Source organism: Austrofundulus limnaeus, unplaced genomic scaffold (assembly GCF_001266775.1).
Source record: "Austrofundulus limnaeus strain Quisiro unplaced genomic scaffold, Austrofundulus_limnaeus-1.0 Scaffold64, whole genome shotgun sequence".
In the NCBI taxonomy this organism is placed as follows: Eukaryota; Metazoa; Chordata; class Actinopteri; order Cyprinodontiformes; family Rivulidae; genus Austrofundulus; species Austrofundulus limnaeus.
The window spans coordinates 1,183,302-1,196,441 of record NW_013952466.1 but is presented as its reverse complement, the minus strand read 5'-3'; the positions used below and the strand labels follow the sequence as shown (position 1 = coordinate 1,196,441).

The following is a 13,140-nucleotide window of genomic DNA, read 5'->3' as shown; positions in this document are numbered from 1 at the left end:
TCATCACGTAGGGAAATACGTCATCACGTAGCCGTACGTAATGACGTCATCCCGTCACATGGTTGGAACCATGTGTTTGTCAAGCGGAAACCCCCCTCCCCCTTTCACCGTGAGCTTCTGTACTCCACAGCTCTGCCTGTTTTCCATGAAAAAGCAAAGCGGGAGCGATTTAAGTGTGAAAAAATAAAGATTATGTGAGGAATAAAAGAAATAAAACCACAAATGGCTCGTTAATGCCCACGGTTCGGCTCCTATCGTTCGTTGTAAAGAGCCGTTCAAAAGATTCGGATTGTTCGCGAATGTCGCATCTCTACTCACGAGTCATCAGTTTTTAAACAAATATAAAGGAATGGAGATTATTTCTTAAATCTTTGTTGACATGTACTGCTTTAAAGAAAATATTTTTGGCAAAACATGACCAATAATAAAGTAAGCCTCTTCGTAAAATGGAAAACGCGGTTTTGCTCCATTAATAAAACATTCTGTCAGTAAACACATGCCAACTTCATTCCTCCATTCTTATTCAAACCAATCACTGTAAGAAATATGTATTGATTCATTGTTCTCGTTGTGAACACTGAAATACCAAACATGAGTTTGAATGTAAAAAAAGAAAAACAACCTGAACTCTGAGCCAGCCAGTTTTATTCTTTTTTCCCACAGACTGCTCTGTAAACCACCTGATGCAGACAGATAAGTCAGGTGAGCTGATAAGAGAACAGGAAGCGGGTTGTCTCAGCACTAACTGGGCACGACTGAGTCAGTTACGTTTGCTGTCGTCGCCAATCTCATCAGCTGTGTTTGCAAATGTCGAAATGTGCATCATCGTCATCATCTGCTAACCAGAAACCAGATCAAGTTAATGGGAAATTATGTTTTTTCCTCATTGTAGCAGAGATTTAGACTGGATCAGATTTTTAATTTTAAATCTTTATTTTTTATTTCTTTTAAAGGGGAGGTATTATGTATTTTCCAGGCATGTGTTTGGACATAAAAACAAGTTTATATTTATGCAGAACATTACTTCATAAATGCTTAAGACATAATCTCCTCAGTGCTCTTTTTTTTGGTCTCTTTTCCTAAATGAGGTGCTTTGTTGGGTTGAAAACTGCAACATAAGCAAACTTCTGGATTAGAGCTTGTTGCCAGAGTTAGCAGCTACAAAAAGCCGTTTACCGTTTTTGTGTCACTTGGTGCTTTTGCTCTCTGAGATCCACCGTTTTTGTTTTCTTTTCTGTGTGGAGGGTGTTGAATCAGGCAGAGGGGCCAGGCTAATGCTTTCCAGTCCRTGGCTGGTTTCAGTTTTCTCCTTGCAGTGGACGATGACAGAGTGTGTGTGGAAGAGGGGGGGCTTGTTCATATTTAGAGGACGAACAGCTAAGTTCCATTGTTTTTTAGATAAACTTTATATTTCAATTCATAAAACAGTTTTAAAGAAAGCAAAATTACTTAAAATGCTTATGAATGACTTACTTGTTCTTAAAGCCCTTTTTATTTTGTGTACGTCTCAGTCCGTGCATGTGTCTGTTTGTCTGTCTGTTAGCAAAATATCTCATGAAACAGAGGACGGATTTTATTGAAACTTGCAGAATAAAATCATGTGATGAATCTTTATAAATGATTAACTTTTGGTGTCAGCCAGATCCAAGATGGCCGCCATAGCTAATCAGACTTGTCAGACACATAAATGGCTATAGCTCACGCAGTTTTATGGAAACGGATCTATAATTTTAGGTGTTAGTAGCTGTGAGTCATCCCTAACATACTTTGTGCACTAATAGGTCCTAGAAGATTTTTGTTTAAAACTTTAGCATTCACTGTTGGCATTAACCTTATCTGTCTGTTAGCAAAATATCTCATGAGCTACTGGACAGATTTGAATGAATTTCCCAAAATGAGTTGACTGGAGTTACACTTAAATCTCATTAACGTTTGAAGTCWGTTACATTCAAGATGGCCACCATAGCTAATCACAMTTAGCAAACACATAAATGGCTATAGCTCACTCAGTTTTATGGAAACWGRTGTAAAATTTTAGRTGGTAGTAGCTGAGAGTCATCCCTAACACTTACTTTAAGCGCTGACAGATCATACGAGGTCTTTGTTAAAAACTTTGGCATTAATTGTTGGCGTTGTCCTTGTCYGTGTGTTAGCAAAATAAMCCATGAACCACTGGACAGATTTTGATGRAATACCCAGAAAGTAAGGAYTGGRTGYATGTTTAAATCTCATTWACTTTTGAAGTCACTTTAAGTTGGACACGAAAGCTAATCAATTTGGGAAAACACACAAAAAAAAAACATAAGTCTGTCAATTTAACAGATACTGAGCTAAAATCGTGTTTTTGTAGCTGAGAATCATTCTTAGCTAATGTGCTAACAAATCATTAAGATCTTTGTTAAACAAAATGCATTCATTCAAGAGATTATAGTTTCATTACTTTTTTGAATTCAATTAAATTCACTTGGTTGCATGCAGCCTGCTCCAGCTCGTTTGCTTCCCGAACTCTCAGTTTTAGTTGAATGAAGTTCTCAGGTCATTTCTGTTTCATACGCTCACTCACACCCCTCCTCTTCTTCCTCCTCTTCCTCCTCTCATACTCCTTCCCTCCCTCCCCTTTGTGATTCTGTGACTGCTCACTCCCACAGCAGAGGAGGTGGACACCACACATGTCCCACTTCGCTCCCTGTCCCTCCCTCACCATCTCTCTCTCTGACTCTCCCTCTCTCCCTCTCTCCCTCTCTCCTGTCACATTACAGTTGTTTAAAGCCAGGCGTAACTTTCGCTCTCACTGAGCGAAAGAAGGGCGCCGAAAGAAGAAGAAGAAGTCTGATTCTCTGGACGGGAMGAAGAAAACTCTCTTTATTCTTCGTTTGAGTGCGGGGGGAGTCACCATAAAGGAGCGTACACCTTCTTAAAGGAGCTATTCTTTATTTATCCCCCCTCCCCTCCTCGTGTTTCCTTATTTGGGCCACGCTCTCTGATCCTGGTCAGACCCACAGTGGACTATTCACGTGCATTCTTGCCCAGATAGTCGCAGCTCTCCTGGTGGGACAGAGGGGAGAAAGAGGAGGAGGAGGAGGAGGAGGAGGAGGAAGAGCGAGGCACACACTCGCTCAGAGAGAAAGAAGCTCAAACCCTGGAGGATTTTCAGTCCAGCGATGTGTTTGTAAGTGTCACCTCTTATACATGAAAAGCTAATTAATCTTTATTTCATTTAAGAAGCTTTAAACTCCAGAAATTCAACAGTATGAGTTTATTATTTGACATTTAGTGAGAATGTCTGACTGGTTTCCTCTTTTSAAGTGTTTAAGAGATGAAAAAAGTAAATTTGTAACGTGGAGTCGTTGGTTTCTGGTGTAGATGTTGGAGGGAAACTCAAAATCAAACGAGCGCTTGAATAGAGAGAGTACATCACAGTGTACATGAACATGACTAAAGTCACTCCATCAGGGCCGGGACCTTTAACAGCATCAATCACTCCCATTTTGTTTTGGATTGTTTTTTGTTTTTAGTTTTCCCCTTTCTAAATGTGCAGAATCTTTTGGCAGGGGTTGAACTTCACTGTGGGTGCAGAATACCATAAAACACCAGAGGCACAGGTTTGTTTCCGTACAGTGAATACTGACGTAAAGCAGCAACGTGCCTGAGAATGCGCCACCAGAAAATCCAAACTCCACAAGAGAACTTCTTCCTGAAAAATAAGAATTATTACATTCCCGCAATTTGTAAACACTAAACATTTCTATCATTTTTGTTGGCAGGGGTTGAACTTCAGTGCATTTGCATCACTGTAATCATTTATCAAATAATTTCTGCAAATACAGTGAATCGAGTTTCCTCTTTCCCGTGTGTTTGGGACCAGTTTTACTGTCGCTAACAGCTGTCAGGGTCACTTTTTAACAATGATTGTGAAGGAATTTATCGGTTAGACACTGATGTTAAAAGCACTACACMATTTTCTTAGTTTCTTTTTTAAGTATTGACTTTTTTGATCTATTGTTTGACGATTGTTATGTCTTGATTAAAATAGTTTAGATAAATGCCCGAACCACCAACAACACATGGAAAAACCGTCATCAATTCATTAGGGAAGATAATGTTTGTTCGAGTGGCCTGCGAGGCAGCCGTAGGCCTGTGGGCGCACCAGGCGCTGAAGAACCGTGTATAAAAGACCRGAACTTCYGGTTTGCTTTCAGCGTTGCTGTTGCTGACTCCAGTCGGGAGGAATAAACAGCTCACTCGTGCCAGATCTAGTGTTGTATGGTCTAATCTCTTCACACTTTAATCTATTCAACATTTATGTGGTTTTCGTCTCGATTTCTGTTCACGAACACTAAATTTTCTTACACTTGAATAAATGAGTACACACTGATGATGCAGCCCTAATTAGTTGATCTTTTGAGCCAGGACGAGTAAAAGTCTTGCCTAGATTTGACGTTTCAGTTGCAGACTCATCGTACCATTTCTTCATGCCACTAGTAAACTAAATTTATCATCCAGCTGTTTATTTTTCCATGCTGCCTTTTTTTTTTTAAGATTCAACTCGAGTTTTTCTACAGAAGCCGATCCAGGTTTAACTCTCGGCGTTCTACGGTGTACCGCCCGCTGCAAACAAACGCACGCTGAAAGTAATGCGAAGGTGCACGGGTCGGTTRTTGTGGGCATGGATCCACACCTACCAGGTTTCCCCTCCGTGAAGCCGAGCCGATCCCGGTCGGGCCCCCGGTCCCTCCCAAACCACAAGGGACTCTTTGTTTGTAATTTCTGAATTAGTGTGCGGTTTGTGTTAGAGGGATGGAGTGTGGGGGGTTTACAGGACCAGAACTTTGCCTAACGGTGTTAAATGTTTGCTCGTTTCAGTTTGTTACTCCAGATTAGTTTGTGGATGGTAGGACAAACAGAGATGATTTATGTCTCTTTGTTTCTAAATGTTTTCGTGTTTGACAGCGCTCATCAACCTAGGTCTGCGTTCGGGCTGCAGATAATCCTGATGGCTCAGTTGTGAAAACAGTGTGAAAAAAACTGCTTCCATCTTTACAGGGTCCTGCAGCTTCATACCCCTCCCCTCTCAKKGAGCTGTTTTTACCACCCATTTGCTTCCTTTTGCTCTTTTTCATCAACTGCTTTTATTTACTTTGTCTAGTCTGAATGGAACCTGGCACGGCGCATAGTTTTTTGGCATGGTTCTCTCACAGAAAAGGCAAAGCCCCTTCTGACCTCCCTCCTCCGTTTTCCCCTCGACTCTTGAGTTATTTTTTTATCCTTTTCTTCTCTCTCCTCTGTTTATGAAGCCCAGCGTGCATTCCTGATGGCTTCAGTTCTTTTTCAAAGGTGTTTTCTTCATTTTTAACTTTTTATCATTCACAGTTTGTTGCATCTTGCCAGAAAAACTCTTTGTGAAAACTATTTTCCAAGAACACAGATAGGAAGATGAGTTAGGAACTTGCCTTTAGGGGTTTGTAGGTTCTTATGTCTCCAGATCTGACTCTGTACCTTCAAACACCTCCATTTCAGATGCATTGTCATGGATTTATAGACTTTTAGGGGTGCAACAATTCATGTATATATGGAACCGTTCAATACGCGCTATGTTTGGAACAATACAGATTTTTCAAATTGATTTTATCAACTTGTCTTCTGAAGATGCTCTGTGTTGAAGGATCAATGGATCTGTGTTCGACTACTCCACCTAGGCTGCATTGTTGAGCGCAGATCCACTGACAAACTTGCTGTTTCAGCAACATTTAATTTAAAAACGCTGCTTTTGAGGTTAAAACAAATGTTCATAATTTTAATAAATTACAAGTTAAGAAAGGCATGGACATTTATCTTTTTTGTATTGAAAAAATATCGAACCGTAAGAGATATCAATATTAACTATAGCTACCTGTGTACAGTGAACTTTATATTGTAGGGCACTAGTTTGTTTTTTTTTCCCCCGGCCTTGGTCTCAACCACCCGCTTCGGATGTTATCATCCATGAAATGGACGTTATTAGGCGTTATCAGACCCCTAGAACGGCTTCAGAATGTCCCGCCTGTGCCGGTTAGCAGGTTCCCCGTCCCATAGAATGGCTTCCGATTGTCAGCTGGTTAGTATGAGGCATAAAGCCACTATCTGGTTAACATGAGGTATAAAAAATCTGGTTAATATGAGGCTTAAAGCCACCAAGGTTAACCTTAGAGCAGATGACATGGTTAGCACTAACCTCCGACAGATGTATATTATGGCCTCTCAATAGGGCAATGGGTAGAGTGTTGTACCAGGGAGAGGGAGACCAGGGTTTGAGTCTGACACGGACACAAAAAATTTATTACAATATGTTTTGGTTATTTACACATTCATTGTCATTAATATACTAACCCACTAGGGGGCACTGTCGGGACAGTCTGAAGCCTAGAAGGCACAGTAGGGACCCTCTGAAGGCATTGTATGGGACTGATAACGCCTAATAATGTCCATTTCATGGAATGATAACATCAGAATCCCCTGTCTCAACTTGGTATCAACCCCTAAAAGTCTTGGTCTTGTCTCAGTCTCAGGTTTGGTTTTGGTGGACTCTATTTTATAAACCTTTACAGTGTAAAATTTACTTCTGCTGCTGTTTACAATTACAAGCAACCATAAACTCTATGTAAAAACAGATAAATATTGGTTTTTTTTCTAACTTCTGATGTCTGTGTTCCTACCTGAACTGGTCCAAGATTGAGAGATCAATTTGCCTCTAAGTCTGTTTGGGTTAATTCTTCTGAATCGTGGCAGAATTTAAAGGTCATCGAGGTAAGAGGGGGAAAAAGTTAGTAAGACTTGTAACACCTGAGGATCCAGGAGGAGCAGACACAGCTTTAGCTCCTTCAGTCCTATGCTGCTGAGGTTACAGAATGAAAATGAAGCATGTGTTATATGAGTTAAGAGGGCAGCGCTTCTGCAAGTTGTGTCGGCTGTAGGCGACCCCGCTCAGGGTTTTTACATCAGAGCATTGTACCGCGAGGGTCACAGTAAAACAACAGGTTTGAAGCGCATACCAGCTTTGTGTGTTCATGTCAGTGTTTTGCCAAAGGCGCGTATGTTTGCTCACTTTCCTGTCTAGCCAGGTCCTTGTGTCCCAGACGTTGGTCAACAAGTGTCTGCTGATAACTGTGAAGGGTTTAACCTGCTAAAAGTAGGTTTTTAGATGTTGCTGTTTCAAAATGACACTTTTAGAAGTGAGGGCCTAAATGTCACATTTGTCTTTGTCATAATTCGAAAATAGTATTTTTACCTTGACAAACTTAGCAAAARCAGAGATGTGACGTTCACGAACRATCCGAATCTTTTGAACACAACTCAAAACGAACGAATCAGTGAAGAGACTTKATTTTTTCCTTGTAATATCTTTATTTTTCATCCTTTAACCACAGAGACAATCACTCCCGCTTTGCAGAGTGGTGAAGTACAGCAGCTCAGGGGGAAACGAGGAGAGGGGTTTCCGCTTGACAAAAACACGTGGCTCCGCCCACGTGACCTGATGACGTAACTTGTTCCAAATCAACTCTGTTTATGAAAACTATGAATATTTAATATTTCTAAATAAAAACATTTAAACCTTATAGTAAATACAGATATGACAAATTAGGTTGTTGTGAAGTCTCAAATGTCAAATGTGTAAAATAAGTCACAAGCATTTAATTTACTTATTTAAAAGGACAATGCACATTAATCAATATTTTATGAAAAAAATGTGCCAGAATTAGCACAACAGCTAAATTTCATCCGTTTTCCTGAGCAAATAAAAAACAATAAAAACGGCTTATAAAACGTGCTTAAAACAAATTATTGATTAAAACAATCCAACAAAATGTACAAACACCATACACTACAAAGTACCCTTAAAATAGACCTATTTTACGAAGGAATACATGACTGATGTTCTGGTATTTCATTCCACAATTACAATATGTCTATAAAAGCAAAAGGATAAACAGTAAAAGCCCAAAAGATATTTTACCTCTTGAACCAGTCCACAGTGGCCTCAAAATTATTAGTGTTATTTCAAAATCTGGGCTTGAGTCCAAGTTTGGAAAGATCAGTATGAAAATCTTTTTGAGGTTTGGCTTCAGTGTCTATTGGGTCATTTTGGTAAGGATCATTGGATAGTTTTTTTTCCCTCCCCCAGAAAAAAATCCTGCTGTACCCTAGTTTTGAAAATCTGGAATATGTTTGTAAAGTTGTGGTAGGTTTGTGGATAAATTCACCTTCAAAGTCAAGCAAATTTGTGACTGTCTGATAAGATTTGGGCTTCTGTTTCTAATCAAGTTTACGCTCACAAGATTTTCCATTTAGAATAGACTAGAATAGAATAGAATATCCAGTGTAATTCAACAATAATAATAACACAACACCCCCAATGCATTTGTGGCAATATCTGGTGATTTTAATCATGCCTCAATCTCTGCTACACTGCCAACATTTCAACAGTTTGTCAGCTGCTCTACCAGAGAAAACAAGACATTGGATTTGTTTTACACAAATGTTAAGGATTTTTATATCGCCAATGCAAGACCTCTTCTGGGTAATTCAGATCACAACCTTGTTTATCTCTGCTCAGAATATAAACCACTTGTTCAGAGACAACCTGTAACTACAAGGACTGTGAGAAAGTGGTCACAGGAAGCTGAAGAAGCCCTACAGGGATGTTTTGAAGCTACAGATTGGATTGTTCTTTGCCAGCCACATGGAGAAGACATAAATGCCATGACTGAGTGTGTGACTGACTATATAAACTTCTGTGTGGACAACACCATCCCCAGCAGAACAGTGAGATGCTTCCCTAATAACAAACCCTGGATCACCAGTGAGCTAAAGGAACTTTTAAACAAGAAAAAAAAAGAGCCTTTAGGGATCGAGACAGGGAGTTATTGAGGAGTATACAGAAGCAGCTCAAAGTCAAGATTAGAGACAGCAAGGAGGTTTATAAAAGTAAGCTGGAGAGTAAACTGAAAAGGAACAATATCAGAGATGTGTGATCAGGGATGAAGAAGATCACAGGTTTCGAGCAAAAGGAGAATCGGATGGATGGAAGTCTGGACAGAGCAAATGAGCTGAACACATTCTTCAACAGGTTCAGCTCAGGAACAAGCTCATCTTCCTCCTCTCCTGCACCCAGCCAAACAGACATCTCACCCTCCTTTGACCCACAGCTTTCCTGTCAAACCTCAGATGTTTTGTCTTCAACCTTTGTCTTCAACTAAATCAGGAGATGCTGCTGCTCCCTTTCATCTGTTGGGGTAGCATCATCAGAACCAGGGACCTAAAAAGGCTAAACAACCTGATAAAGAAGGCTGGTTCTGTTCTGGGGWCRACTGTGGAATCTCTGGAGATGATGGTGCAAAGCAGGATTTTACATAAAATCAAGAACATTGTGGACAACCCTGACCATCCTCTTCATCAGACTGTCATAGAAAGACAAAGTGTCTTCAGTCGGAGGCTTCTTCAACTTTGCTGTAATACAGACCGCTACAGAAGATCTTTCCTGCCCACAGCCATYAGCATCTACAATAAGTTTTTAGTTAAATGAGTTACAACAACACCTAATTTCCATCTGGGATCAATAAAGTATTTTTGAATTGAATTGAATTATGGCTGAATTAAAGCCTTTTATCATGATAGGTTGTAATAAAATAAAAACATTTATTGCTTCGACCTCCAGTAATAAAATAAAATATTTTGTCACATATTTCAGTGCACATTAGTTAGGGCATGTTCCAGTTGGATCTGGTGCATATAGAGTAATGTTTTGTGCAACACCATTAGTTCTGCTGTTCTATTCATGAACACCAGCACGGAGTAACATGTGGTGTGTTTTTACAACCTCTTTCTGCTGTCCTCCCCCTTCACTTCACCCCACCTAACCCTCATTAAGCTCAATTTGCTCTGAGAGACGAGGATCGCTGTGAGCCCCCAAAAGCACGTGCTGCAGGGGCAGAAGGGAGCAGAGGAACGCGTTTAAGACAAGAATTTGGTGCCCTAGGAGGGAAGAAAAATAAAGGGCTGTTGGGCTGAGGACGAGAATCAGAGGCTCTGAGAAGCATTTAATCTAAATCATTCTCAGGAAAAAGTTTTTTTTTTACTGAAAAAACTTTACAAGTAGAACTCAGTATTTTTATTACCAAAGGAATAAAAGCTAAAAGAAGCAAAACATTAGCTAAAAGTAGCAAAATCCCATCTAAAAACTAAAACAAGCAGTAAGCTGGCTATTAGGTAACAAAAAGAACTATAGTTAAAAGCTAGTTAAAAGCTGAAAATATCATCAAAGCAGAAGCTCATCTAAAAGCTAAAAGTAGCAATAGGCTAGCTAAAACATAAAAGTAGCAAACGATTAGCTAAAAAAGCACAATGTAGCAAAAGATTAAAAATTAAAAATATAAAAGCAGAAGCTCATTTAAAAGCTAAAAGTAGCAATAGGCTAGCTATAAAGTAAAAGTAGCAAAACTAAAAGCACAATGTAGCCAAAGGCTTGCTAAAAGCTAAAAATATCATAAAAGTAGAAGCTCATCTAAAAGCTAAAAGTAGCAAAAGGCTAGCTAAAAGCAAAAAATATAAAAGTAGAAGCTCATTTAAAAGCTAAAAGTAGCAAAAGGATAGCTAAAAGCTAAAAATATCATCAAAGCAGAAGCTCATCTAAAAGCTAAAAGTAGCAATAGGCTAGCTAAAACATAAAAGTAGCAAAAGATAAGCTAAAAAAGCACAATGTAGCAAAAGGCTAGCTAAAAGCTAAAAATATCATAAAAGTAGAAGCTCATCTAAAAGCTAAAAGTAGCAAAAGGCTAGCTAAAAGCTAAAAATATCATAAAAGTAGAAGCTCATCTAAAAGCTAAAAGTAGCAAAAGGCTTGCTAAAAGCTAAAAATATCATCAAAGCAGAAGCTCATCTAAAAGCTAAAAGTAGCAATAAGCTAGCTAAAAGGTAAAAGTAGCAAAGGATTATGTAAAAGCACAATGTAGCAAAAGGCTAACTAAAATCTAAAAAGACCATAAAAACAGAGCAAGCACACAGAAGCAAATGTCAAAGTCAATGTTTTTGACCACTTGAAGTCTTCGATGTGCTTCTATATGTAAGATTTTCATAAATTAAGAGAAATATTTTAAAAAGCACAAAAAAGTTACATAAAAATAATTTCCTGAGAGGGTTTAATATTTATGATATACCACTGTGGAATGTCTAAAATAGCACACAGTATATAGAAGTAGGTAGGTGGCAAAAGATAACATGAAAACAACACATGCTGAATCAGTATTAACACAATTTAAAAGACTTAATGAGCCTGATAGACTATTACAGACTTAAAAACAAATACTCCTTTACAAACCACCGAGACCTCCAATAATGTTTAAAATGTTTTGAAGCAGGATTACTGAGAGCAAAATCAAAGTAAATTTATTTTTAAAAAAAGAATAGGTTTTTTGTTTAAACCTGTTTGAAGTCAGCCCATTTAACAGCTTTTAATATTCAGTAAACATGTGTTCTGGGTTGTGTTGCTTCAGTAGTTTTATCGCTGTTGAATTTCAGGTTTTCTAAATTAGCAGGCACGTTTTAGTGATGCCTGTAAACTTTACAGCGAAGGGTTTGTTTGAATGAAGCATTAAAGTGTCTGCAGATATGTGGCGCGTTTTCAGAAGAATTTCAGAAGAACACCTGCTGTACTCTCTCATTAAGCGAAACATTTGTCTGGATTACTCATTTTAATGTCAAGTTTTTTGTTATTTTAGATGACTTTGATGCTTCCCGATCTAGTAAAAAAAACACATTGAAGAACAGTAGAGGCTGCCTCGGTGTTTGATGATCTGTGATGCTCTCGACTTGAGAAGTTTTGAAGGATAAGAATCTAAATCGGTCAGTTTGGGAAAACACAGGATGCAGAGCTGAAGTAAACACGTGACGGCTCGTGAACTCTAACAGCTGGGGTCAGTCGGCTTATCAGTCGGTCTTCGGTGCGGGGTGGCTCTACTTTGGGCAGTATTGATCTCTAATGGTTGCTTTCAGGGTCAAAGGTTATCTGTGATCTGCTGTGAGTGGCTCAGTTTTGTGTTTTAGGTAAAGGTTATAAGGTTGAGCTGGAGGAAGTAAACTTCAGAACGTTGTGTGGCATTTTTTTATCTGTTTTTACCGAGTGATAAGAGATGTGTGGGGTGTTTTAATGTCTGATTTATCCCCAAGTTTAAACTATACTTTTAGCTACTTATTCTTACAAATACTCCTAATTTTGTATTTAACTTATAATGTATTCCTTGACAACAGTATTATTCACCAAATACTTAACATTTAGTTTTTCCCATGGGGATAGGTCTTAAATAGCCTCCAGGCCCAGAGCCCAGCCTGGTGCAGTACAGTAGAACAAACCCTGCTGGGTTGTTGTTGAAAAAGAAAGTCTTTGGGAGAACATCCATCGCTCTGATCTCGAGCCAGCAACAGTGCGGTCTCACTCTTCCTCTTCCCTTCAGCTTGGAAGGAAGGGATGATGGAGGCTCGGACGGTAGAAGCAGCGAAAGGAAAGCATATTCCGTGGCATACTTCTTTCTGCTTTTCTTTCCCTCACAACGAGGCCATCTGTTTCACGTCTGCAACATGACACCAGCAGCAGACCGGGCTCTGCTACACTACGCTGCCCTGCCGTACTATTACACATAGTCATTAATGTTGGTAAAAATGTCCAGTGTGGTTGGTTCTGATTAAAGTCTGATGTAAGAAACTGAACACCCAAATTGACTTATAACACTGGTTTATATTAAATGGGTTCGGTGGCGGATTTGATTCAGTAATGTGGTGTTTTAGATTTCTGCTGCCAAGTTGTGAAAATTTACCATACTGTTCTTTTTTAAATGTGCAAATTTTATGCAACAGTTTTCATCATTTCTTGCTGTCAGTCAATAAACATGAATATAATGATAAAACAGCTGACTATCAATGTGACCAAGTGTTAGAATCTGATTAACAGATTTGATTCCAAAGTTTTCCTTTACTTTCTCTTGCTTCATGCAATAATAAAGTTTGTCAGAGTTAGCAGTGTAAGTCCATCCATCCATCCATCCATTTTCTTCCGCCTATCCGGGGTCGGGTCGCGGGGGCAGCAGCTTCAGAAGGGAGGCCCAGACCTCCCTC

The 13,140-nt window shown here is 39.2% G+C and overlaps 1 protein-coding gene across 3 annotated transcripts in view; it reads left to right on the top strand.

The window, feature by feature from the left end:
- The window catches only part of eva1aa (eva-1 homolog A, regulator of programmed cell death a), a 330,537-nt gene that overhangs the window by 284,888 nt on the left and 32,509 nt on the right, over nt 1-13,140 (top strand). The window contains exon 1 of one of the 3 annotated variants that reach the window (XM_014009985.1): nt 2,904-3,169. The exons of the other annotated variants lie outside the window; for them this stretch is intronic. The gene's annotated coding sequence lies outside the window, so the exon portion shown is untranslated. Of the gene's footprint in view, nt 1-2,903; nt 3,170-13,140 lie in introns of those variants that run through there. 3 annotated transcript variants of the gene reach the window in all.